This window comes from Equus przewalskii, chromosome 26 (genome assembly GCF_037783145.1).
Source record: "Equus przewalskii isolate Varuska chromosome 26, EquPr2, whole genome shotgun sequence".
In the NCBI taxonomy this organism is placed as follows: domain Eukaryota; kingdom Metazoa; phylum Chordata; class Mammalia; order Perissodactyla; family Equidae; genus Equus; species Equus przewalskii.
The window spans coordinates 15,152,911-15,176,366 of NC_091856.1; the positions used below are offsets into that span (position 1 = coordinate 15,152,911).

General features: G+C 46.9%; 1 protein-coding gene and 1 long non-coding RNA gene across 26 annotated transcripts in view; one reads left to right on the top strand and one right to left on the bottom strand.

Annotated features, from left to right (window-relative positions):
• The window catches only part of PALM2AKAP2 (PALM2 and AKAP2 fusion), a 467,702-nt gene that overhangs the window by 281,820 nt on the left and 162,426 nt on the right, over positions 1–23,456 (top strand). The gene's annotated exons all lie outside the window — the stretch shown is intronic.
• Positions 15,023–20,282, bottom strand: LOC139079571 (uncharacterized). Its single transcript, XR_011533292.1, has 3 exons — positions 20,145–20,282; positions 19,221–19,426; positions 15,023–15,320 (listed from the first exon to the last, which is right to left on the bottom strand). It is a non-coding gene; the product is annotated as an uncharacterized lncRNA (long non-coding RNA).

Below are 23,456 nucleotides of genomic sequence, written 5' to 3' on the forward strand. Positions count from 1 at the left end.
CTATTTGTTAGAAGTGAGTTGGGGTCAAATGCGAAGTGTTGTGATTATAGCTAACAACACTGCGTTATATACTTGAAAGTTGCTAAGAGAGCAGATTTTAAATATTCTCACCACGAAAAAGAAATGAAAACAAAGGGACCCAATATGTACTTTTGACTGAAAAGAAGCTGTACCACTGAGGCCCGTGCTGGTCTTGTATTTAAAACACCAGGGTTGCGCTTCCAACTCTGCCATTTCCTGGCCAGGTAGCTCCCACGCATGTCATTTTACTTTGAGCCTCAGTTTCCCCATCTTGTAAACAGTTTTCTTCTTTGGAGACCTGAAAGTTCAGCGAGCTCATGTACATGAGTGAGCCCGGCCATGTGCCTGCAACTCAATAATTGCTGCTCGTTTGTTGTTGAATGAGAGCTGCAGGGGAGGGATTGGCATATTTCACGTCATTTGAGGAGCATGGAGTCATCACTGACACCTAATGTAATGCAGGGGACCAATACCTGGCTTGAGTGATTAGGCCAAATGACTGTCTGATCATTAAAATATATTCAAGTATCAAAAAAAAAAAAAGCAGTATTTCACTAAGGCCAGCCCATATACAAGGGGGTAGTTAGATTTCTTTTTTGTTTGTTTGTTTAAAGATTTTATTTTTTCCTTTTTCTCCCCAAAGCCCCCCAGTACATAGTTGTATATTCCTCGTTGTGGGTCCTTCTAGTTGTAGCATGTGGGACGCCGCCTCAGCGTGGTTTGATGAGCAGTGCCATGTCCGTGCCCAGGATTCGAACCAACGAAACACTGGGCCACCTGCAGCGGAGCGCACAGACCTAACCACTCGGCCACGGGGCCAGCCCCTAGATTTCATTTTTTTAAATATATTTTTATTTTATTTTTGAGGAAGATTAGCCCTGAGCTAACATCTGCTGCCAATCCTCCTCTTTTTGCTGAGGAAGATTGGCCCTGAGCAAACGTCCGTGCCCATCTTCCTCTATTTTATATGTGGGATGCCTGCCACAGCATGGCCTGACAAGCGGGGTGTAGGTCTGCACCCTGGATCTGAACCGGCGAACCCTGGGCTGCTGAAGCAGAACGTGCGAACTTAACCACTGCATCACTGGGCCGGCCCCAGATTCCATTTTTTGAAGGGAAAAGTGTCAAAGAATTTGCAGACATGTCTTAAAACCACCCCAGGGTCTTCCTTCAGGAAGCTCTGACAGGAACAGAAGGCTGAGAATGACCGTCCTAGGAAAGCTGGCACGGTGTGTTTAAGTTCGTGAGTTTGAGGTGTTGCGGTGGACCAAAGGGGGTTCTTTCTCCAGCAGGCAGGATCGTGTGTGAATGTCTGGGTCTCTGTCTCCCCTCTAGATCATAAGCTTCATGAAAGCAAGGACTTAGCCCTTTTCTCTGCAATGGTCCCAGTGCAGTAGTTCAGCACAGTGCTTGGGACACAAAAGGGACCCAATAAATATTTATTGGATGGATGAACGAATGAGTGGATGGATGAATGGGAAAAGGGTTAGGACTGAGGCTCTGGGGTCTGGAATTCTGGGAACCTCTCGCAGGATTGGCCTTTTGGGCAGTGCTCCCAGGGAGGGGGACTCCTATGTTTGCTCAGAGGCCACTGTGGCCCCAGGCGTCTGGCCAGTGCTGCAGCTCGGGCCCCCGCAGGCCTAGGGGGCGGTGGGAGGCCTGGATCTGCTGGGAAACCTTTCTCCTGACTTCCACTAAATGGAAACTGAAACTGGAATTGCAGGAGGAGATGAAAGTCTCAGTGGCTGTTTTGATTATCATGCTATCTCGTTTTGAAGAGCTCTGTCCACTTCCTGTTTATAGCCTGAACAGAGCTAAAGGGAGTGAATCTCAGAGGGGGGGCGCTTTCTCTGGGGATTTCTAGCCAGATCAGCAACAGGAAACAGTCAGGACTCTGCCAAGACAGATGTCTTCTGGCCACCCCGGCAGGTGTGATGATGCCCTGGTGGGGTGGCTGGGGGCAATGTGAGTTTCTGGAAGGGCCTCCAGTTCTGTGTCCAGCCTTTAGCATCTGCCACTCATACCCAGCTCCCAGTCCCATGAATCCTAGGGACTTCATGTGAAGTCAGCACAAAGGCACTGGGGAGGGAGGCCCCAAGGAGAGCAGGTGTGATTTTCGGGGCTGCCTGGCAGCTGCGTTTCACTTTCTGAACACCCCATGGGAAGGCTGCCTATGGCAGGCCTTCTGTCTTCCTGGAAAGAATCTCAGGATTTCCTCCAGTGACAGAACAGGACCCCAAGATTTTCAGGGAGTGACCCTAGACCCTATTCCTGTCCTGGCTGCAAAACTGTGGAGCTTGACACAGACAGAGGGGACGCTTGGGGAATTAGGGGCTGGGAGAAAACAGTGATAGAAAAGCAACCGAACAGTTGCAGGACTGCAAATTGCAAGGCTGTCTGATCCAGAATTCTTCCCCGCCCCGCCCCCCCTGACGTGCACACACACCATACACTTGTGTGTGCATGCACACAAACATGCACACCATGCACATGCACTATAGACACACATGTGCACATACATGTGCATACACGCACATACACACCACACACACCTCCCTCCTAGAAAGGCCCTGTGAAGATGGGACATTTCAGCTGACACCTGAAAAATGAGAAAAGCGACCATTCTGAGAGTATTCCAGGCAGAAGGGACAGCGATGGCAAAGGCTCGCCAGCCCCACAGCTGGAGTCTGGGCCCCAGAGGACAGCTTGTGGCTCCCTCTACACCCTACCCTTTCTCAGCTCCGGGCCCCTGAGCCTGCTCTCACCTAAAATGCCCTCCCCCTCTGCCCTAACCTTCCAGCATCTTTCTCATTCCCTCTAACTCCTAAAGTCATTCTCAAAGGGTAGTGGGTATAAACATTGGTCCACAAACTCATGTGCGAGAAATCATAGTTTATTTTCTTTAAATCAAATTATGTTGGACTTTGAGTCTCAGTGCTGCCGGCCTGGCAGGCAGTTTGATCTCAGTCATGCTTGGGGTTCCCTCAGGAGGACCTAGGGTTGTGCACCGGTGCCGTGCTCACCTGCGGAAGGCCACCATCCCTGGTCCTCACTGATGTGTCCTGGATGCACATACTCTGGCCCTCGCAGCCTCTTCTGAAGAGTTCTGAAGAGCCTGCTGAAGGCTGTGTGGCTTCTGAGCCATGCCTGGGGACGGGAACTTGGCAGAGGCTGGGAGCCCTTGGACTCACATCCAGCTTCGCTAGACACACCACCGTATTGCTCTCTCCCAGCCTTCCTCCCCTCTCCTCCCCTCCCCTCTGCTACCCCGCCCCCCCCCCCGCCGCCCCCCCCCCCCCAGCTGCAGCTCCTGGAGGAAAGTGCACCCCCGCCCCCCAGGGAAACCTAGCTGAATTTCTTTAATGAATTTTGACTTTTACAAAAGACCTGAAGTTCCACTGACCAAACGCAGCTTCTTTCACAATCCCTGCTCCCCACAGACAAGAAAGCACAAAACCCACCCGCCTGCCAGAAATGGGAAGGAGGGTGACACAGAGGAAGCACCCCCACAGATGTTTCCTGGACCTCGCCGTCAGCATCTCTGTTCTCGCGGAACTTGACCTCCCTGAGAACAAAGCTTCTCTGCCGATCTGTGGGCAAGGATCAGTTTCGATGCTCTTCTTTATACATTTCCACTTCATCCCAGAACAATACTTTTGTAAAGTACGATGAAAATGAATTATTAGGAAAATGGGGAAAAAAGGACCAAGAAAATAGGTATCAATTTTTTATTATGGGATTCAACAAATTGCCCTAAAAGCTTCTAAACACTTTTTCTCCATTTCTAGACTCTGCTTGTCGCAGACCGGTAACCTGCTATGGAGGGGCTCAAATTGGTGGGCCACACACTTTGAGGAGCACTGCCTTAGAGCACTCCGGAGGGAGGACGGGGTCTCCTCACCCCTAAAATCGTGGAGCTTTGTGAAGTGTAGACTCTTCACAGGGGTGCAAGTAGAAGCCAGAAGCAGGGACAACCATTCCCCAGTGAGCTGAGAAGCTAAAATTCAGCCTCCTTTACAACTGCCTGCAGTGCAGAGAGACAGGACAGTGTGGGGGTCCGGAGCTCACCCCTGGAGCATGCTGCCTACCGATGCATTCGCACCTTGCCACTTACTGCCACGCCCAAGGATGAGTTAACAGTTCTGAGCCTTAGTTTATCTATCTGTACAGTTCAGGTAAAAGTCCTGTCTCGTAGGTCGTTCTAAAAACTGGATGAGTTAAGGACTGGATAATCACATGGAGTTGTACCTGCTATTTTCAGAAAGTTTCCTTAGAATGAAAGCTTCAGGAGGGCAGGGGTTTTCGTTCCCTGATGTTTCCCAAATGCCTATAACAAAGCCTGGCACATAGCAGCTGCTCAATAAATAACTGTCTGTGAATGAATCAATCTTCGAGCCCATGCTGAGCTTCAGAAGGCCCCATTTACCCATTCTTAATCCTTCTTTGCTACGAGTCAGATATTTTCTATATTTTCCAAGCTCAGGTCGTTCAAGGATTTTATCTCCAAAGCCCCACACATTCAAGAAAGACTTGAATTGCCTCTCAGGTCTGAGCCCTGGGGAGAGTGTTTAAGATTGGGCTCAAAATATGTTTTCACATGGACCCTCCAAAACCTGATTCCAACCTTCGTCTCGAGGCCACGTGCTGTGCTGCCCCAGCAGGGTCCGTTGGCCCTGCCCCGAGCACGCTCTTCCTCTGAGAGGCCCTTCTTCTCAGTTCCGGCCTGTGGAAAGATGGCTCACTCAACCAAGCCAGGCTTAAATGTGACCTCCTCCCTAAAGCCGTCCCTGATATCCAGCCAGAGTTCATCGCTCTCCTTGACATCTAATCATTCTTTCTTCTATACTCCCTCTTTAGGAGAAGGCCTTGTAATCTAGTTAATTGTTTGCACGTCTGTTCCTTTGCTAAGGTGGACCTCCTTAAGGACAAGGGGCCACGACTTGGACACATCTAATAGCATTGGTGCTTTCGCAGGGCCTGGCATAAAAATCAACGTTCACAGGGTCCGTGTTGTCACTGGGTTCCCACCTGCAAGTGTAAGGTCAGCAAGCTTCACTTTGGCCAAACATAGCTGTAGATCAGAAGAGGAAGTGAAAGCCCCAGGCCAGCTGCCCCAATACCACGTTTCTCTCCCTACTCTTTAGTCTTGGGTATTTTCTGGACAACTTGATGGTGTCGGAGGAGCGGTGGCCCTAGTCTGAAGGACTGTGTCAGCTGAGGGTGCATATTCCTCAGTCTGGAACCGGAGGCAGAAGGGACCGTGGTTTGTTAGTGAATGTAGGAGAGAGCCCAGCACAGGGCTCAGTGCTCTGGGCGTGTCTGGTTTCCAATCCCGCCTCTGCTGCTGGGTGGCTGGCTGACCATGGCATGGTTTTCACCCCTCAAAACCTCCCTTTCCTCATCTGTGTGATGTGGGTGATGTTAATACCTCCCTGAAAGGGGCATAGTGAAGGGGAAGCTGAGGGGGACACATGGCCCCACTGCCAGTCTACGGGGAGTGCCACAGGAGGCTGATCTTTGCAAATCCTGGCAAAGTGTTGTGGGCAGAGGGGGCTCACAAACATTATGTCGGCCCCGGCCGCCTGTGCCCTTACTCCATCAATGTGTCTCACAGCACAGGTGTGGGGATTAAGCCAGGTAACATGTATAGGGGGCTTGGCGCCCTGCTCTCCAATAATGTCTTGATAGACATAAGCAAAAAGACTCAATAAATATAAACTATTAGTTGGAATAAATAATCCATGAAGGAAGCTCTGGATGAGGTTTCTAGGTTACAGGCACTGCTGTACCCTAATGGAGGGGGTCAGCTTTGCATCCCATTAAAAAAAGAATCCACCTCCCTTTTATGCCACAAAACACTACCTTGAATTTATTCTAGTGATCGAATGCCACACCCAAAAAACCAGAAGCACTGGAGCGGTTGATCTGGCAGAGGCCTGCATAATAAGTGCATGTTTATTCATTCCACAGAGGTTTACTAAATCCCCACTTGGTGACAGGCACTGCGTATCAGTCAGCTTTCTCTCTAGAGTATGCTGCTGTAACAAACAACCCCAGCAAGGGTTTCTTGCTCATTCATATTTTATGTTGGATGCAAGATGGCTGCCGCTCTGCTCCAGGTGTCTTCACCCTAGGACCCTGGGAGAAGGAGCAGCCTCCATATGGCACACACCATTCTCATGGCATTCTCATGGCAGAGGGAAAAAGGAATAGCAGAACCATCAATGGCTCTTAAAGTTCATGCTTGGATGTGGCATATGTAGCTTGTATTCCATCGGCCAAGGCCAATCATGTGGCCAAGCCCTGCCTCAATGGAGTAGGGGAGTGGACTTGTCCCATAGGACAGCCTTGCCAAGTCTCTTGGCAATGGGTGGAGACGTCGAATCCTCTTGTAGGGAAGGCAGAAAATAATTGAGAATAATACAGTCTGCCAAAATTAGAAACCATCTGTGTATCTAATTTTAGGCTCATAATAACATATGAGGTAGATATTAAAATCCCCATTTTACAGAGTGGGAAATTAAATGTTGGTTTGGCTAACTAACTTGCCCAGGATGTAGCCAGTAATTAACAGGGCTGCCTGTCTTGAAGGTGATTCCAGTGGTGTATAACCAGCCTCAGCCTGGGCAGAAGCTTCTAGAAGACTCATTTTCATATGCATGTTGTCATTCAGTAAGGATTTATTAAGCACCTACTTTGTACCTGGCACTGTGGTAGGCACTGGAAACATGGTGATGGGTAAGAGAGACACTGTTCCTAGCCTCATGGGGTCTAGAGTCCAGTGGAGGAGTAAGGCAAACAGGAAGCACGTAAGGGATGCGTGGAATGTGCTTCCACGAGGGAGAGTGGGGCACGGTGAGAGCCCATGGCAGGAGCACGTCTCTGCTGACAGCTTAGAGGCTGAGAGCTGAAGGACTGTGGCTCTTGTGAAGGGCCTGCCTGGCAGGGTGAGTGCCAAGGACAGTTTTGGATTCAGAACTCCCAAGGGCACTCATGGGAGCTCAGTGCAAATGGGCACGTGCCCAGCCTGTTGTTAACCAGCCTTGCTGAGGCAGTGGTTGTATGGCAGGATCCTCCAGCCGTGTCTGACCCTCATCAGCCTCTGCTGGGGCTTCATCCCACCTTGTACACAGTCAGAGCCGTGCACGCCATGGAGAACAAAGACGCGGAGACTTCAGCCTCAGCCTGAGAGAGAAAGAGAAACCCAGATTTGATCTGACATTGAATCAGTGCAGTGACACACGTTGCTAACCTGCCAAAGCACGCCACTCTCACTTCCCTAAATGGTTTCCATTTTCAAAGCATGGTAATAAAAAGAAGAAAGAAAGAAATTCCCCACCATATTTTGCAAAGTGTATTAGAATAGCAAGAACAACCCTTTTCTTATCACAGCTGTCTCTGTGCTAGAGTGTAGGGCCCAGGATCAGGCCTGCCTCTGCAAACACAAGCAGTTCTGTCGTAAGCAATTGCCCCTCGAACCAAGAAGGCATGTGTGCTGCCAAAGAGGCGGCCTCTTAATGAGGAGAAACCCCAGCTAAAAGCTGGGGCAGGTGTGGCCTGTCCCTCCTGGCATAAGGAAGGCATCTGAAATGTGAGCACATATGTCTTGTAGCAGAACCTTCTGGCCACGCATCACATCTCCGGAGAAATGTTTTGAAAAATGTGCCTCTATTTTCAGCTTGGTTATGGACATGCACATCCTTGAAAATTTCAGAAAATATCAGAAAGCCAAATATATCTATGCTTAATTATGTATATGCATACATATGAATATGGATAAGTGCTCTTCTTACCTTTGATTTTTATCTGAAAACTGCAGGTGGACACCAATGTGCTTTGAGTTTATACTCCCTTTAAAAATCCTGTCTTAGAGTTTAGAAAGGAGCCCATGCTGAGCGGAAGGACCCAACCCCAGGACCCCCAACAGGGAGCGTGCAGAAAGTGCGCTCAAAGCCATCTCTGAGTCTGAGACACATGGGGAAGCAGAAAGAGCTCCATGTCGCTGGGGAACCACACAGCCTGTGTTTTCAGGGTTGACCAGGGGGAAGAGAGCAGATTAAGCAATCGTGTCCCATGCACCATGCCTCAGAAATCAAGACAAATAATATTTTAATGCAATATTTTTTAAAAAGCCAAATCAGCAAATATGGCCAGGGGCCATCTGCCTGTGTTTGTAAATAAAGTTTTATTGAAACCATTTGTTATTGGCATGATTCCAAGTTTTAGCGGCACTGAGTTTATTGTGGCCCCTTAAATTTTATGCCTGAGGCAAGCCCTCACTCACCTCGCCCTAGACCTAGCCCTGCCCCATATCCATTCAGTCTTCCCTCGGCATCCATCCCACACCTACAGAGTGACAGGCGCTGGGAGACAGAGCTAACAGCTACTGAGTGTTTACTATACGCCTGGTACTATTGTAAGACTTTACACATATTGCCTCATTTAATCTCCTCAACAATCCCATAGGTAGATGCAATGATTCATCCCATTTTACAGATGAGAAAGCTGAGGCAGAGAACGGTGAAGAAGGTTTCCCAAGATCAAACGACCAGGAAGAGGCAGAGCCAGAGTTCATATCCAGGCAATCTGAGGGCGTTCATGGAAGATGTCCAGTGGAAGGAAGGATGGCTCAGGTCTGGGAAGCCATCACAGAGGAGGTGACCTTGAGTAAGGTGTTGAAGGATAAGTAGAAGTTTGCTAGGCAGAAAAAATAAATACAGGCTGCAGTAGTGAGTGTTTTAGAAGGGCAGGTCCCTCTGGAGAGGTCCTCTCTGGCTTCCTGGGCCCAGGGCCTGCCCTGGAATCAGAGCAGCAGCAAAATTATACAAGGAACTGACCTTTATTAAGTACTTACCCTATGTGCTGGGTACTGAACTAAGTACTTTATGTGTATTATCTCATTAAATCCTCAAATCAGCTATGAATGGCGACTAGTCTTACCTCTGTTTTCCAGATGAAGAGTCTGAGGCTCAAAGAGATTAAGTCCCTTGCTCAAGGCTACACAGATGGTAAGTGGCTGAGCCAGAAAGCAAACCCAGGGAACGCCACAATGCACAACTCCAGTGGGCGCTGTTCATATTGTGGTCCATGCAAAACTCAAGAACCTGGTGCCAGAGCCTCACACTTAGCCAAAACTCTGCCAGTGGTTCTCAAATTTCATTAGGCATCCGAATCCCCAGGAGGGCTTGTTAAAACAGATAGCTGGGCCCCGCCCCCAGAGATCTGATTTTGTAGGTCTGAGGTGGAGCCAATAATTTGCATTGCTAACAAGTTCCCAGGTGACACTGATGCTGCTGGTCCATGGACCAGACGTTGAGAGCCTCTACACTATATTGACTCTACACGGTATGACATAGTACCGCCCTGTTCCCTGAGCTGCCCTGGGAAACCCAAGGACAGGAGGCCATTGAAAGATAATGCTTCTTCCTTCTTGGGACCTAGATCAAAATCAACCCCCTGCTGAGTTTTCCGTTTCTCTTTTTGTTCCAGTTGCCTTTCTTTTCTCTTATACTTGCATTGCGCATCTTGATTGTCCAGGTTCTTCATGTTGCTTTCTGCTCATGTGGATTCTAGTGATTTCCCCACATACGGGTGCTTCTGCAGATTAAGACAGCCCCACGTCCCACCACCTCTGTTCTAAGCCCTCTGTGCTTTCTGGATGATGCAGACCCAAACTGTCAACATGTGGGATGACGAGCACGATGAGTATGTGTTTCCTGGCGGTTCTCAAGGCTCCATAAGGGTCTAGTTATACCAAATAGTCATTCTATGCATTAGTCAAGAGTCTTGGGTTGCACGTGGCAAAACCCAATTTGAGCTGGACTGGGAAAATTGGACACTTACTGACTCACAGAGCCTGGTCACAGGAAGGGCAGGGGCGCAGCCGGGCTGCAGGCGTGACCAACCAGGGCTCCACGTGCCACTGGCCTCTGCTCCTCATCTCTCTCTCTGCCTCTTTCTGAGTGTCAGCATCGTCCTTTTAGGCAGGGTCTCTCCACACAGCTGGAGACATGGCTGCCGTCGACTCTTAAGCTCTCCATTTTCAGTCCCACCTCAAAATAAGGACAAGGAAACATGGTTCCCAGATTCTCGGAAGAGCTCTGAGTGGCCCAGCTTGGATAATTGTTCATCCCTGAACCAGAGACGTTGGCCGTTTTGGATGTCCACCATGTCCAATCTGGGATGAAGTGGAACAGGCTTGTAAAGGATGTTACCTCCCCCTCAAACCATAATGTTGGAATGAGTGAAGGAGCATTTTCCAGAAAACAGAGGAGGAGATGCTGGCAGGAAAATAAAACCCCACAGGTCGGGGGGTGAGTGAATGGGAGGACGCAGCCTTCTCAGTATCAGGCGCTGAGTTGGCAGCTGTGGTAGATGGAGAGAGGTAGGCAAGGAAAGCCCCAGCCTTCCTGGAGCTCACAATCTAGAACACAGGCTAAGACGTGCGGGAGATGTCAGTGAAGCTAGGTGGGAACTTCTGTGGGTCACAGAGGGAGGCAGAGCAGGGGCATCACAAATGCTTTGAGAAAACCTAGGTTCTTCTGGCCAGGCTCATTGTTCACCCACTGGCCAACTGTTAAGCATCCACCATGCGTTGAATAACATGCCTGCATTCAATGAACTTAGTAAAGTGGAATGCCTTAAGGTGGCTTCCAACCTTGTCCCCACTCGGCTAGTCATTCACAAGCTGTCTGTAAAGCTCCCTGAGAAGGAGCATCTACATCTTAGCTAGTTACTGTCCCCAGCCTCGTTATGATGCCACATACGGACTTTCTTCCTATATCAGCTCAGGCTCTTGGAGTGCAAGGCTTTCATCCTCCTGCAGGGTCATCTCGTGGAGAATTATTAGTCTGCCCTGTGGTCTTCTATTTACTCTCTCTGGATCCTGGAGTGGAGATTCTTTTTCTATTCCTTCATGTCATCTCCTTTGACTTCCTTGGCATTCTCACTGGCACTCCTTGTTATCCTGCCCTGGCTTCCAGAGCTTTTTAAAGAAATGGAGCAATCATTGCAAATTCTCCCAAGACATTTGGCTGTGTCTACAGAGACACACTTGACTCCATTTCTCTGACAGAGTGGTGAGCTGGCAGATGGTGGCTCTGAGGACAGGAGGGAGATGTCCTCGGGCTGCTTGTTTCCCTTTCTATCTTCTCCACATGCCTCAGCTCTGCGTCACCTATTCTCAGAGTCCGGCCGTGAAGCAGAGGAAGAATCTGAGGGGCGTAGTGGCTTCAGGAACTTCGTGTGGCGATGGGGGGTATGCGTCACCTGTCTGTCTCCTTTTCCAATGGGAATGCCAATAGCAGCCCGCCACCTTTGCAGAAATGTAGTAAACCAGGTTTAAAGTTGTCCAGTGTCACCTTTGTACTTTCCGTGTTGGCATTACCCTTCTCTGCACCTGTCTTCCTAGAAGCTTCGTTTTTTCGCCGTATTTATTATCTTTGTTTCCTTAATGCCTAGCACGGAGCTCGGACGCAACAGACGTTCAGTAAATGAACTGTCCCCACTAACAGAACTAATGAGGGGACCAGCTCGACTCTTAATATAAAGAGGTGGAGTAGAAACAACACAGTGTGCCAGTTTCCTGTCATATTGCTGGGTTTGAGGAATAATTAAGAACAACCCTTAAGTCCCCTTTAAATTCAGAATCAATTGAGAAATAACACAATGAGCTTTTGTTTGGGGGGCGGGGAAGCTGGTTAGAAAATATAGTTTAGGTCTGTGTGCTGTCTACACCTCTGCCCTGAGTTAAACTCTCCTACCCAGTCTCAGACAGGTCTGGGCAAGCGCAGGCCTCCCCTGGGGGCAGGCTGCTTCTTGAAGGCCAGAGAAGGGAAACAGGTGGCCTGGGGATGCTCCAAAAAGAGTAGAAGGGCTGTACCACGTGTGCTCAGGTCTCTGTCACACCTGCTCTTGCCCCCAGTGACCCTGGAGCTGAGGCCTGCCCTGTGCCCCGAGCCCATGGCAGGCTCTCCACCATTAGGCTTCTTGGTTCTGAGGTCCCAGGAGCTTTGCAAACAACGGATGCTCCTCTGGTATAAAGGAAAGAACCAGGCTTTGGGCCGTGGGCCCACCTCTTGTTGGCGTCCTTGGACAAAGTCCTCTAATCGCCTTGAGCCTCACTTTCCTCAGTGATAGAATGAGGGAGTTATCAAACTTGTTGCCCTTGTGGCTAGGATGACCTCCAATTACTTCCTAAACTGCTCCAATTCTTTTGTGAAGAGGGTTCTTCTTTCTCAAGGCAGTTTAGAAGACCAAGTGAGAGGATTTATAAAATCTGGGAAAGGCTCTGCATGTTGCTTTTGGAACCTGAGGCTCAAGAGAACTGAGCAGCTTGCCCAAGGCCTCGCAGTCCACCAGCTGGGATTCAGCCTCAACTTGTACGTGTGGTTCTCAGACCTGCCTGGGCTCCAAAGGCCCTGACTTCTCGCTAGCACGAGACTTCTCAAAATGAATCTGAAGACCTCTGGGCCACCTGTTAAAAATGCAAGCTCGGGGGCCTCCCTCTAGACATCCTGAATCAGAATATCTGAGAGGGGGCCTTGGAATCTGCATTTTAATAGGCTCCCCAGGTGCTTTTACTGCAGGAGCTCAAGCTGCTGGATTGCAATGCCTTGGAGCTGCTGTATACAGACCAATTGTTCTGATCCGTTATTGTATCTCTGCCATTTCAGGAGGACCTATACCTGTTTCTATAATGTACCAGGCGCTTTCTCACACGTTGTTTCATTTACTTGACAGCCAGAACCTTATAGTAGTTAAGAAGCTAGTTTTGGAGCTAAGCTGCTTGGGGTCCAATCCTAGCTTGGGTGCCTGCTCGCTGCATGATCTGTGTCTCAGTTCCCTTCTCTCTAAGATGAGGACGTGCATCGCATCTCCCTCCGTACAGTTGTTAGGAGGGAAGACTTCAGTTTACGTAAAGTACCTAGAATCGTGCCTGCTGTGGAGTGGGTGCTTAATAAATCTTTATTTCTTTGCCAATGAGGAAGCCGATGGTAGATTTGTGCGGGGTCTCACAGTAAGTGGCCAGACCACAAGCCAAACTCAGGTTTTCTGGCTCCGCTTCCAGGCTTTCATGGACTAAGTCTCTGCTTGCCTTTCAAAGTCACTTAGAATTTCAAGCAGTAAAAGTGCCTGGAACCCAGTCAACCAACAAGTATTTATGGAATGTTTACCGGTGTGCGCAGGATGCTGTGGGGGATGCAAATGCACCTTAGCCACGACTGAACCTGCCTCTAAGCTTCTGGGATGAGCCTGATTGCAGAGGAGCCGTGGGAGGAAAGCACCTTTGCATGGCGGGAGCTGGTCTAGGGAGGTGAGACCAGGAGCATCGGCTGAGGCCTGGCTGAGCTGCCCGCCTGCCCCACCAGCCACAGAGCTTTCATAAAGATGTTCTGATCAGGGAAACGCCTCTGAGCAGGTTAAGAAGTCAATAACACATAATCTAAGTTAGCAAACTTCTCCCTAACATCTAAGTCAGACAAGGAAGGCGATCAGAGGAGATTGTTTGCTTTGTTTTGGTTTAGTTTAGTTTGGTTTTTAACAGGGAAGAGCCAGCTGGCTGTGGGCCCACAGAGGGTCTTTGAGCTCCATAAAAACCAGACCCCATTAATCCTGGAGAGGGGGTGGCAAGACATGGAAGAACAGTGCTGAAACTGGCCTCATCTACTTCAAAAAATTTCCCTAAATCCCTTTAAGCACACGGGAATGGGTGAGAAAAGGGTCCTTTTGGCAAAAGTGGGACTTCACAGAGGAGTCCCCACTCTCGTCCAAAGGGCAGGAGTGCTCTCAGGCTGGCCACACTGAAGTTCAACGGGCTTTCGTGGGCTAGCCTGGGAACCTGGACTTCTTCCTGTGACGAAATGTGTTCATAGTTCTGAACACCTGGTTAATGAATTGCTTTTTGTTAATACAATACAAAATAGAAGCTGTTTGCCTCTCCCCTTCTCCTCCACTCTCCCTTCTGTTCTTCTGTGCCCGCTCTTGTTTGTCATGGTTCTCTCTTCTTTATCGCCCTCCCTCCTTCTCTCCCTACCTCTCCCCTCCATCTATCTGTTCTTATTTTCTCACCTCTGTATTCCACAGATGGTTTAGGGTGACTTGAAGAAATAGAAACCAACATAGTAAAATGTAAATGAAACATCTAAGATCCAAACAGTGTAGACTGTAGCTTAGAATGCACTTCCAGGGCTGCGTGGATTCGTTTTTTGCGCTCAGTGGCAGATCTTCACAGCTGTGTTGCTATGCAGCCTGAGGTCCTTTGGGCTTAACTGATTGCCTGTTAAGAGTTGGTTCAGGGGCCGGCCCCGTGGCGGAGTGGTTAAGTTCACATGCTCTGCTTTGGCGGCCCAGGGTTTTGCTGGTTCGGATCCTGGGCTCGGACACGGCACCGCTCATCAAGCCACGCTCAGGTGGTGTCCCACGTGCTGCAACTAGAAGGACCCACAACTAAAATATACAACTATGTACTGGGGCTTTGGGGAGCAGAAAAAAAAAAAAAGAGGAAGATTGGCAACAGATGTTAGCACAGGGCCAATCTTCCCCAGCAAAACAAAACAAAACATTAAAATAGCTTACAAACCAGGGAAATCAGGCTTTGGATATTTTGATGATTTATCACCACAGATTGCAATGTGAGAAGAGCATTGCTGAGTTTATTTCTTATTTAATGAATTGTTTTTTATACAATTGTGATATATTCACGATTGAAAAGGGAAATGTTGTGGGAAGGTACACACTGAGACGTCTTATTCTGAGTGCATGTCCCCTATTCCCACCTCTGCCACCCCTGTAATGGTAAATCACTCTTAGTTGATTTTTTAATCCGTGCGTTGCTGTAAATATAATCAAATTCAAAAATATATTCTTATTCCCCTCCCTTTTTTACATACAGTATTTTGTACCTTCTTTTGTTTTTTCTTTTACTTACTGACTTATTCTGGAGAGCTTCTGATGTCGGTACATATGAATTTATTTATACAAATACACACACACAGCTGCGTAATATTCCACTGCGTGGATGTACTTTATTCCAACTTCTGACTCGGCCCATTTTACAGATAGCATGCTGTGGGCTCTGGTCTTCCTGTGGGGCTCGGTTGTGCACTACAATGCATTTAGGGACCAATCAGAACTCTGTGGGGTGACAGTCAGAGCCCCTCAGACCGGGAGACACCCGTTGTTTCTGGAAGACTCAAAGTTTGGTCCAAGGCCAGGCTTGCTGGATTTGAGTGTCCTCACAAGATATTTCAGTGTAAGACTCTATGAGTCAGTGTGTCCAGCGGCATCGAGGAGATTATCTATACAGAAAACAAGTATTGAGATAGGAATTTATTGCATAAATCCATGTAAATAGTCTTTTTTTAGTATTGAGATATGAAAAATCACCTAAGAGGAAATCATTCTGATGGGATACTAAAAACTCACTTAACATGTATATGACTTCCTCTTTCTTTTCAATCTTGACCATTTTTGGAGCTAACTTCTCCACTGACTTTGAGATCCTTAATCCTATATATATATTTTTTTTTTCTTTTTTATGAGGAAGATTAGCCCTGAGCCAACACCTGCTACCAATCCTCCTCTTTGTTGCTGAGGAAGACTGGCCCTCAGCTAACATCCGTGCCCATCTTCCTCTACTTTATATGTGGGACGCCTGCCACAGCATGGCTCGATGAATGGTGCATAGGTCTGCGCCCTGGATTCCAAACCGGTGAACCCCAGGTCAAGGAAACTGAGTATGTGAACTTAGTCACTACGCCACTGGGCCGGCCCCCCATATAGTTTTAATAATACTTTTGAGGTGGCTAAAATAAATTAGTATAGTGAAGTATATCTCTAGTCTCTTAAGTGGATCTTTAAGTAACATATATTCCTGAAAATCTCCTCGTATGTGTAATTATTGCAAATCAAATGTTTATTTTCATAGAAAACTGACCTCTTAAAGACAATACAAGATGGCTCCTTTTAGAATTAAAGAATCTACCCTTTACAACTTTGGATATTCAGTACATTAACTTTTTAGGAAGCAAGACACCTCTGTGGAATATTCCTGCACTAAACATTTGCTGTCTATAACAAGGTAAAATGTGTTTAGGCTCTTTTCCCCTATATGGGAAATATGCTTAATTGGCTTTTAAAACTCTCTGAGTTTTTCTTTTATTTCGCTGCCTGCCTTTCAGTTAACCTGACATCTCTTTCACCTCATTAAACTGGCTTCAGGGGCCGGCCCGGTGGCGCAGCAGTTAAGTGCGCATGTTCTGCTTTGGCGGCCCGGGGCTCACCGGTTCAGATCCCAGGTGTGGACATGGCACTGCTTGGCAAACCATGCTGTGGCAGGCATCCCACATATAAAGTAGAGGAAGATGGGCATGGATGTTAGCTCAGGGCCAGTCTTCCTCAGCAAAAAGAGGAGGATTGGCGGCAGATGTTAGCTCAGGGCTAAGCTTCCTCAAAAATAAATAAATAAATAAACTGGCTTCAACAGCTAATACTTCATCAAATTCAGAAGACATTTGACCCCCTCCCATCCAGATCTGAAAACAGTTAAACTTAAGCTGTAGCTCAAAAAAAAAAGAAAGCTAATATTTAATAAAGCCTTGATATAATGTGTTGCTTGAGTCAACGATTGAGAAATGGAATGATAGAAAGCAGTGTGAAAGCTTAGGAGGAAAAGTGCATTGGATTACATATAATTAAATGTGTTTTCTTGAATGATTTTCCTGCAGTTCATAGCGAACTTCCAAATATTACAGTGATTTTCTTGGTCTTGATTTACTGGTTTGTCTTAATTTAGTTGTCAATACAGTGAATAACAGAATTCACTTTCATTGGTGACTCTTGAAAGAGGAATTCCAGAAAAAGGGGCTATAACCGTCTGCCACAAAAATACTCCTGCAGCCTTTGCCTCGGATGTAAATTTGAGAGGTTTCCTTTCGGTCCGACTTTTCTCTGCTCAATATTTTCTCTGATGTTCAGGCAGACGCAGACGATTTTCTCAGTGCGACAACCTCTCTGACTTAGATTTTCTATTTCCCTTGTGTTTGTGCCAATTAAAGCAAGCCTCAGGCTGTGCTTCTGACATATTTTCAGAAATTCGTTGTGGAAGAGATGTCAACGGCCTCCCGCGCCACTTTTTCTTCATCTCCTTCCCTCACATCTTTATAATCCTCCCCTTTCTCCTCTTTGAAGTCTGTGTATTTGACATTTTTGGGAAAGATCCTTCGTACATTTGGGTTACTGTAATGGGTAATTACATCAAAGGAGAAAGCTCCAAACTGCTGACACAGAATGACCCATTCTAGAAGCATTTCCTAAAGCACATGCCACTCTTCCTCAATAGACATTTCTCTGCCATTTATTTTGTGCAAAAGGTCACATTTGGGGCCTGATGCTGTCTCCTTCCTCATAAACTTTAAAATAAATATTTCAAGTTGAGTCATAATTTATGGGAACAATCTAATGAACATTCAACAAGAAGTTATCGCTATGACGTTGAATTTTTTTATGGCCTTTGGTGGGGGCCATGTGACTATTCACGTTGTTAGGACCATGTGCCGACCCTTTTATGTTCTGCTTTTCTTTTCCAAAGTGTGATTTTCATGTACACATGGCTTCATTTTTCAGCTTGGCATGAACATTTTTAATCTTGTGGTCATGACTTTGATGTATCTTCTCCAAAGTGAATTATTGGGTCAAAGAATACAATTTTATTGTTTCCTGGAGTGCTTTGCTAGCAGTAACAGAAAATCATGTCTCAGTTGGCTTAAACAATATGGAAGCAACATAATTGTCCATAGTAAGAACTTCTGTGGTGGGACTACTCTGGAGTTGTTTAATTTCACAACGTGGTGACATCCTCAAGGGCCCAGCTTGCTGCCATCTTTCTGTTCTGCCATCCTGAGAGGATCTTCTCCGTCTTCAACCAGCTACTCTCATGCTCACAAAATGGCTGCCACAGTCTAGGCATCACCAATCCTCCTCAATATGACAATGTTCAGTGGAAGAGGAGAGGGAAGTTTTTTCATCCGTGTCTCTTTTAAAGAGCAAGGAAACATTCCTCAGAGGTCCCTTTCAGGCGTCTGTTTCATTGTTTGTTCACTGTTTCATTGGTAGTGACTTTCCTAAAGCAGTCACTGGCATGGGGCGTAGGATTTCTGTGATTGATCTAGTGAAGCACAAGCCCATATGGAGGAGAGCAGCTTCCCTGGACTGGACAAGATCTGTCCCACAGAGAGGGATGGTTTCTGCTACACTTCCCTTGAATGTATTCTGGATTATTCTCCCAAGAGGTAAAACCACTATACTGGTTTTGCTGTAGAGGCAGATGAAGGAGTACCAGACTACAAAGTCTAAGTGTGCTTGTTCCCCGACAAAGCTAAGTCTCTCTCATGTTCACTTATTGTTATAAATCTGAAGGGTAGTTATAAAATTAAAATATTGTTTTAATGTCTGTTTCTGTAATGATAACAAAGGTATATGCAGTCTCCTTAGCATGATTAGTCTGTTGCCATTTCCTTTGGTGTTTCACATTCATTGAATTTGAAAACCCCAATCTAACCAATTTTCTATTGGTTTTTGCCACCAATAATCATTATCCCTACACAATTTTTGAATCAGAGATCATGTCAACTAAGTAAGCCTGTATTGCAAAAATCTTTCCTATAAGGGGTTAAAGTTTAAAAATAGGAAAAAGAGGGCCGGCCCAGTGGCACAGGGGTTAAGTGCGCGCGTTCCACTTCTCGGCAGCCCGGGGTTCACTGGTTCGGATCCCGGGTGCGGATATGGCGCTGCTTGGCAAAAGCCAGGCTGTGGTAGGTGTCCCACGTATAAAGTAAAGGAAGATGGGCACAGATGTTAGCTCAGGGCCAGTCTTCCTCAGCAAAAAGAGGAGGATTGGCAGCAGATGTTAGCTCAGGGCTAATCTTCCTCAAAAAAAGGAAAAAGAAAGAATGAAAGCAAAAGAGTAGATGAGTGTGTTGGGAGGTATTCACCGCCAAAGAATAGAATCTTAGGTGCTTTGGGATTGAAGGGCAGGCTGAGTCTGGAGCAAAAAGGACACCCCTTCAGCAAACTGCCACGGGGCCCTCTCCTAGCAGACCCACCATCCCTCCCTCCCTCCCTTTATCCAAACATCAGGTCAGGCCATCCTGTCACCCTGCCCAACCATGACTAGAAAGGCATGCAGCTGGGACACCTACCTGTAGTTTGTCGCACATCTTCTCCAACTCCAGAGGTCACCGTCACTTTCTCAATTTTCCTCTCTAGTTGCACTCAGTGCTGCCCAGAAGTCCCTCTCCCTTGTGGTCAAGCTGGTGGTAAGTCCTGTTTCATGTTGTCAGCCACTTATAATTGTGCCCCCCGGTTCCAATTGCCTTGAATCCTTGCATTCTCAGAGTGGAGGACCCTAACCAAAACAACAACAACAAGGTTTTCTCTAATATGTACCACTCCAAATAGGTTATTTCAATACATTATTCTAGTAAGAGACCCTTCACAGGCGTGCTTACTCCTATGATCAGGGATAACATGGGTGAGGAGATTGAGAGCTCTGTCGGGCCCGAGTCTCGGCTGGCTGTGTGGACATCTGCATAGAAACTCTGCAAGCTTCTCCTGTTGTCATCGAAACTCGGTGCATCCTTTCTTATCCCATCTAAGTTGTAAGATGCTGTAGGCAGTTGCCTTCTTAACCACTGGCCATGTGGGCCCTTGGAGCACATCTCAATCTGTCTCTAAAAATCCCCATCCTAATCTAAATGCTGGACTGCCACCACTTAAGAATTGTTTCTCTCAATATCCACCGAAGGGGGAAAATATGGTTATTTCCTAAATTCTTTGTATACCGGGATGGAAAGAATTTAGGGAAAAACAAACTCCTTATGTTCACAGCTGCTTAACTCATTGTTTCCTTATGGTTTGGCTAATAAAAGTCCATATGCAGATGCAGCGGGCTGCCCTTCAGTGTGTCAGCACAAGCGGATGGCGCCGCGCACGCACATACTTCCATGCGGTATTGTCAAAGCACTTTCCATGGTGACCCCGAGCTGACCCCAATCTAAAGATGGGCCCCAGAGTAGAGTCTAGAACCAGCTCTTTAGATGCTTAGCCCAAGCTGAAAGAGTTACCTTTAAAGCGGCTCAAAATTTTAACTCTCCGTCAAAGCAAGAGTGAAGAATGCCGCTAAATAGGACAAAGGCAACTTCTCTTCACCCCACTGGGCATCCGTCCAAAGCTGCAAGTCATTTGGGTGTGGGAGTACAAATTGGAGTCAATGACATTGCCAGAAATTGGCACCTTTGTCAGAACACCTTGCCTTTTTGTTCATTGTGAGATCAGCAGGTGCCCAGAATCCTGTGATTCTGCAGAGAAAAAAATAAGAAGACAATGTGGAAAGCTTTCTATTTTGCAAATTTCCCCTCAGCGCTGAGTAATTTGTTTTCCACTCATGTAGGACTTTATCTTTTGTTGGTGGGGACTTCCTCTAAGGTACAGCCCAGGCATATGGGCTCCCTGAGGGCAATTCCCCCTTCCCTCTGCTTCTGACTGTGGCAGGAGACGGGAGACTGGAGACAGCAAGCTTGGGTTGACACTGGCTCTGAGAGAAACATCCCTGCCTCCTTGGTTGGGGAAAGAGCCAGGATCTTTTTAAAATGCTGCCTTTTGACCACCTTCTCTCTGTGACTCCTGGTTTTGCTTTTTCCTCTAATGGCTTTTCGTCATAGTGTTAACCATCACCTATTTCTTTAAGACTATGAATGAAAAGGTGTCACTTTGGAGGGTTCTCAAAGGTAGCAGCTGTTACCCCTCATACTGGATTGCAGCCCATCTCAAAGCCTCGTTAGCTCCCATCTCGAAGAGGAGGACACTGAGAATGCCTTCAATGATGTGGTTCTGGGGGCCACCAAAGAAAGAGTGAAAGTCTCAATGGCTATATCACCAGGCTTTGAAAGGCACCAGGATATGAACGGCCCAGGAACGTAAACAAAGACACTTCTCAGATGGGGCATAATTGAAGCCTGGAATCCTTGAAGGTCATTTTGTAGAGGAAGAAATAGACATGTGTTTGACTCCAGGAGGCTGAGTGAGGGCCAGTAGTTGCATAGAGTTAAATTTTAGCACACTATCAGGAAGTACATTCTGACATGAAACTTGCTAAAAATGGAATGGGCTGTCTGTTAGTTTCCTAGGGCAGTCGTAGCACAGCACCACAAACGAGGTGGCTTCAAACAACCCTGTTTTTTTCCTCCCGGTTGAAATGTTTTTTCTCACTGTTTTGAAGGCTAGGAGTCCAAAATCAAGGTGTTTTCAGGGCTGTGCTCTCTCTGACGTCTTCAGGGGTGGATCCTTCCTGGCCCCTCCCAGCTTCTGGTAGGCACAGCCTTCCTTGGCTTGTGGAAGCGTAACTAATCTCTGCCTCCATCTTCATGTGGCCTTCGTCTGTGTGTCTGTCTCTCTTCTTGTAAGGACGTCAGTCATATTAGGTTAGGGCCCACTCTAATGACCTTATCCTAACTTGGTTATGTCTCCAAAGACCCTATTTCATATATAAGGTCATATCCTAAGGTGCCAGGGGTTAGAACTTCAACGTACCTTTTTGCAGAACACAATTCAACACATAACAGGCTGCATCTATGGGAGTAAGTTCTGTTACCCCCAAAACTGTGCAAATAGAATCGGAGTTGTTTTTTCAAGATGCTTCAAGGTATTTAAGCATTAAGTAGAGAATAGGACTAGATGACTTCTAGTATCTCTTCCAACCATGGTATTTCCTCATCGTATGAGTCCTGTTATAAAGGGCCCTGCCAAATCCTGGCGCCGCACTTGGTCCAGTCTTGGTGAAATGTCACATGCACAGACACACAGTCCAGCTTCCAGAAATCCTTAAAAGCAGTTCTAATCTTTACTTTTAATTCTTGAAGAAAGTCAATAGGGGTCCCTTTTTCTGTCCCCTGCAGCTGCTCCTCTTGGGGTCTCTCCATTTTAGTTGTTACTCTTTGGGTTCCAGAATCCTAATTCAAAGCCGTTTTCAAGAAAAGACTCTATTTTTGCACAAAACTGCAAAGTCCAGGAGTCATTCTTTCGACTTGGACTCCATTTCTCAGCTTTGCGCTCCTCTCTGCTGGCTTTGTTCTGGAAAGCTTTTGCTATATGGTGGCCACCAACACCCCCAGACTTAAATCTTAGCAGGTTAGCAAACTCATTGGGAAAGTTCCCCTTTTCCAGCATTCTAAGGCGACTCCCAGGGCTGGCTCACATTGGGTCAACTTTGTCATCTGGCATTTGTCACGTGCTCATCCTAAACTCATCACTGGGACTCTGCTCAGCTCCTGAGGAAGGAAGCTAAGGAATCAAGATAGCCCTTTCTGAATCACACGGACTAGGAGTGGAGGAGGATAACATCCCCAAAAGGAAATTGGGGTGCTATTAACATAAATAAAGGGGAATCAGTGTTGGAGAGGACAAAATAGGAACTGTCTACTATGATTCCTTGATTCCTTCCCTCAAACCACCAGTGTTTTTTAATAGATAGCTATAGATAGGTAGATAGATGGATCAATCAAACGATTGATTGAGATACACAGATAGGTGGACGGATGGATAGACAATCCATCCATCTCTTAAAATCTAGGCAGCTTAACACCTGTCTTTTGGTTTTCCCTTCCCTTTTCTTCTTCCCTCTCCAGCTTGTCTCTTCCTACTATTTCCCCAATTCTGAACTATACATGCCGAGCTACTGGGCTGGCTAATACTGAACTCTCCTTTAAGGGTGAGGAAGGAAGAGAGACGGAGCCAGCCAAGACCAGATTCCTTTGGCAGCTGAGGGGAGGGAGGAAGGCAGGAACTCACATTAATAATTTTTGTCCCCATGATAAATCAAATCACCAGAGTGATCCTGTGTCATTTTGAGTTGTGAGTGTTTTAAAAGTTTGCGTCTGTATCCAGGAAGGAAGTAGATAAATTTGCACATGATGGTGAAAGAAGACTTTGGGATATAAAAACTCTGATGTGAAATTATGGATGCAGCCCAAAAGTCTAGTCAAACAGTGTCTGTGTTTTAGCTTCCAGACTTCTGTACTGAGTTGATCCAAACTCCCAAGTGGGTTTTTAAACTTGAGAAACATCAGGTTTGTTTGTTTCCAATCACACAAGCACTCTTGAATTGAAAACAACACTGCGTCATAAAATAATATAAAAATAAATTGATATCTCTTATCCTTCTGCCTTCAACACATTCAGCCCCTTGGCAGTTCAGACTCAAGCCCTTTAAACAAACCAACCTCCCACGCACAAACTGCCTGCTAAGAGTGTTTCACATTCCAGCCAAGGGCTTTGGCCCCGTCTCTGGAATCCATCGTGACCACCTCCTATTTCCCCGTCCTGCATCACTGGTCTTGCTCCTCCTCAATCTCTGATTCTGAGGGGAGACTCTGATCCCA